Source organism: Microtus pennsylvanicus, chromosome 15 (genome assembly GCF_037038515.1).
Source record: "Microtus pennsylvanicus isolate mMicPen1 chromosome 15, mMicPen1.hap1, whole genome shotgun sequence".
NCBI classification, from domain to species: Eukaryota; Metazoa; Chordata; class Mammalia; order Rodentia; family Cricetidae; genus Microtus; species Microtus pennsylvanicus.
The window spans coordinates 51338296-51343151 of record NC_134593.1 but is presented as its reverse complement, the minus strand read 5'-3'; positions in this window follow the sequence as shown (position 1 = coordinate 51343151).

The following is a 4856-nucleotide window of genomic DNA, read 5'->3' as shown; positions in this document are numbered from 1 at the left end:
AAGAGATTCATTCATGTTTCTTTGCAAGCTTAGGTAAGGATCCTTCGCTTTTCAAAATCGGAAACAGTCAGTTAAGTATACTCACATATATACATATGAGTATACAAACATAAACCATCAATTATAATGCTTCATAGGTCAATGATCCAAAAAGTAGCCTTCTAATAATTTCCATACAGTTCATTGAAATAATCATTATAAATAGGTTCAGCCTCCTTTTCTCATGGTAATGTAAATATACCATTTTCATTGTTTAAAAATACATCTAAAGTTATATGTTATTAGTAAATAATATTACTTAAATATGCAAATATTTCATTCAATATGTTATTAGTAAATAGTAAATATATATTATCATATAAATGCACCATTAAGAATTGATATGGTTTACTCCTTTAAATATTAAAGCAGATAGATCAATGGGTATGATCATTTTTTCAGTCTCTTTCTGTCTTTGACCATGGGTAATTTATTTGGCAATTAGCCTGTGCATGTATGCATCACAGCTGTCAACAACTGCCCAAGGAATCATACAAATGTAAGGAACGCATTGTCCCATTTGTGGATCCCAAAGGACTACTTGTCATAAAAGTCCTTTTTAGCCATCTGTCCCTAGCCTAACCGTGTGAACTATGGAATTGCATAATGCAGGTAGGTACCACCTGTGTGGCTGGCAAGACAAGAAAAGTGAAAAGTTTTACAGAATGTTATGTTCCAAGCAAGGTCTAAGCAGTAGCACAGCCTTAGCAATGGACAGCATCTTTGCTTTCTGATTCTGACAGTTTATATGATTTTAGTCCATACTTACTGCATGCATTCTATACAGTACATTTAAATAAAAATGATTTTATAAACCTTCTACTTTTTATGTTTAAGAGTATGTTTCTGTGTTAATTTGGAGGGGGGAAACAATGCTATTAGGCTATGTGGAATCAACATAGATGTTACAAAGTATTAATAAAGATGAGAGATCAGAGCAAAGATCGTCTATTTGCTAGTCCCTTTTATCTTTTATTTCATTCCTTTTCCAGAAATTCACTAAAATTGAGTATTCCATTTTCAGACAAGGAAAAATTACTTCAAGCTACTCAAAGACAACAGACCTTACTGAACTGGAAGTCACACTGGCCAGTCAATCTTCCATGTCAAAACAAATTTGTATCCACTAAAAACTGTTTTACACTGGGTTTGAGTTTCCAGATGAACTTCAGGAAGAACTAGAGACAGTGAGGCCAGGGTCATTTATACACTCAGAAGCACAGCTGGCATTTTGTCCACTGGCACACAGTGAAATATTCTGTCATGAAACTTTATTATTCATGTCACTGATCATTTAGGCATGAGTAAATTATGAAAGTAGTTATAGAGCTCTAAGGAATTATTGTATATATTCTATTTCTCTCTTCCCGTTTGAGTAAAAGGCATGCAATGTTGTATATGTATTTGTATATGTGTGAATGTCTATTTTCTTTATAAAAGTGATATACTTTCAATTATGTTTCCATGAGTGTCTGTGTGGGGATATATAAACATGTGTGTGCAGATGGCTACACACCAGAAGTGACCACTGATTCCCCAGGTACTTGAGTTTCGGGAGCTTTTGGACAATCCAATATGGCTTCTGGAAAATGAACTCAGGTCCCCTGAAACAATAGTGAGAAATTTTAACTATCGAATCATTTCTCTAGACCGGGTGTGATTGTTTGCATTTGTTTCAAACATAAAAAGTATATATTTGTCCTTCCTTCAGTATTATCTGAATACAAACGGCATGCATGAAATAAAATCATAGACAGTACTCTTTTCTCTCCCTCTTGATTGCTAAGAATGTATAATAGCTCAAAAAAAAAAAACCCTTTTCCCATTATGTAGGCTGCCACTTTGTGCAAATGATCATGTCCTTTACAATGCAGAAGCTTTTCAGTTTCTTGACTTTCCATGTATTAATTGTTGATCTTAGTACCTTTGATAATTGTGTTCTGTTCAGAAAGTCTACTTCTGTGCCAATTAGTTCATTTTTTAAAATATGAATCCTATCTATCCATGAGTATGGAAGCTCTTTCCATCTTATATAGTCTTAAATTTCTGTCTTCAGTGACTTGAAGATATTCTTATACAAGTTTTTCATTTTCTTGGTTGAGTTATCCCAATGTATTTTATATTACTTGAGGCTATAGAAAAAGATATTATTTCCCTGATTTGTGAGAAACATTTAAAAACATTCAAAACTTTTAATCATCAGGGAATTCATATAAAAACTATTTTGAGATGTGCTACACCAATAATATTGCCAAGGTCCATAAAAGACAAGACATCCTACCAAAATCAGTCTACAAAGCCAATGTAAATCCCCATCATACAAATTATCATAGATCTTGAAGGAGCAATGCTCAGCCGCATATGGAAACAAAGAAAACAACGAAAGTCAAGATAGCTAAAACAACGCTGAAAAACAAAAGAACTGCTAAAAACATCAACACCCCAATTTCAAGTGTACTACAATGCAATTATAGTCAAAACAGCATGATATTAGAAAAAAAAGACACACTGATTAATGAAATCTAAATGAAGACCCAGACATGAATCAACACATACTTGTACACCTGAATTTTGATAAGGAACCGAGAAATAGAAATTTCTCTTGCTGAACTGTGGTGGCATATGTCTTTAATCCCAGCACTCAGAAGGCAGAGTCATGCAGATCTCTGTGAGTTTGAGGTCAGCCTGTTTAACAGAGCGAATTTCAGGACAGTCTCCAAAACCCTCTTTTGATAAAACAGACAAAGAGAGAGAGAGAGAGAGAGAGAGAGAGAGAGAGAGAGAGAGAGAGAGAGAGAGAGAGAGAGAAGGAAATTTTCTCTTTAGTTAAATTTTAAATGGATCTACAAATGATTTTAGGATTCATCACAAAGGAAAAACTAGAAGTACTTCAGAAGAAATTATGGGCACCAATTGAACTGTAGGGTGAAATTTAGCATTAGTAATACTGAGACAAATCAACCCCAGATGAGATACCCACAGGATAGCCCTTTATCCCTTATATTACTTTGCTGCCCACAAACTTTACAAACTTATTCTAATTACAAAGTAAATACTGCAGGATGCATGTTGAGACACATGTATAAAATGACCAGCTGGAATCCTCAAATGTGTCAAGATCACAAAAATTTAGATGCACTTGACGTTATTTCCTTCCAGATTGAAGGAAACCAAAGAGACATGACAATACAATGCAATGCCACATTCTGTGTCAGAATTGAATCAGGAGAAAAGGGATAGTGCTAGAACAACCAATAAACTAAAATTTTGATGTGGAATGCAAATTAGATCAAATTTTACCAAATGATACATCCTAATTTCATACATTTTATTATGGTTTAAGAAAAGATATTCTAATTATTGGGAAATTTTAATGTTAACTTTTAACACTTTTTGGAATATACAGATAAATAGCACTAAGAAATTTAGCAGAAATGTGGATAAAATGGAGAGACAGAACTTTATAGTGCTTATACATTTCCTCAATTTCAGAAGGTAGGAAAAGAGGAATGAAAGCCCAAACTAAAACAGGTGTGCTGGAAACATACATTATTTACTATTCAGGTACCCATCAAAGCATTAACGAGTAAAGTGTTAAAATATTGAGAGAGCTTTGAATGTTTAATAAACGCAGTTCATTTGTTCGGAAAGCTATGAGGTCTGAAGACATGCTCCAAATATTGGAGAGTTGCCGAACAAATTTATTTGCTTTTAAGAACAAGTGAGAGAATTTTTTTTTTTTTTTTACACAAGGTTTGTTTCTGATGTTTTCCTGCTCGTTTGGTTTCTAAGACCCAGTAACTAGCTTTCCAGTAAATTAGTTATGAGTCAAGGTGAATTCAAACCAGATGTTTTGAGAGTTTAATTCCACCTCCAAATTCCTGCTCTAAGCTGTAGAGATTGTCGAAGATCTAATGATCAGTCACAAATGTCCATTTAAGACTGAGAATTCATGGGTCAGTCTCTAAGCCAAGTGTTTATTTTCTAACTGCTTTACAGTGAAGTTTGGTTAAAAGACTTGGCACAACGCTCTTCAGTTTAATTTTCAGCCTGACAGAAATGCTGGCCTCAGTGTGTGTGTGTGTGTGTGTGTGTGTGTGTGTGTGTGTGTGTGTAATTTAGTTGCTGTGCTCCTGGAAGTCTATGGAAGATTAATGAATGGTGAGACTCAGTGGCAGTTGCGAGGGGATGCAGGAAGGAGGAAACCAGCCACCATCTGTTCAGAATGTCTTTTGTAGTGCTTTTAAGGAAAACAGTTATCAGCAGGAGACGAAGGCAAACAATGGCTTTAAATATTAATGTTTCTGTTGTTGCAAATGCTGCAATTGTATGCCTAGAATTTTTAACACCTAAGTATCCATAGATGACATGGCAGACTTCATTGTATATTCAAATCACTTCTCCAAAACAGGATATTGCCAATAATTTGGCATTCTTGCTAATATCTCCTCCTAGGAAAAATATTCAAGAAACAATGAATGTTAAACTTGAAGAAAAACCCAAAAACTAATCTATTTCCTTAGTACAAATCTCTATCCTAAGAACCATGGTTATGACAGTTTTGTACAGTGTATACAATATGCATTAATTACACATGCATATTCCATTATTCCAAATTATAACTCATTATTTTCAAAAGTGATGTTTTTCAGTTGAATAGTAATTAAACTTTATGCTCATTTAGTATATCTACATGGGTACTCGTCTAACTCTAATAGAAAACAAATCACCCAAGGACATTCATTTAAGAATGAAGAGTCTATTTCTGTGATTCTGTGCTTGGATATGATATACTGAAATCTTAAAAACAATTCCCT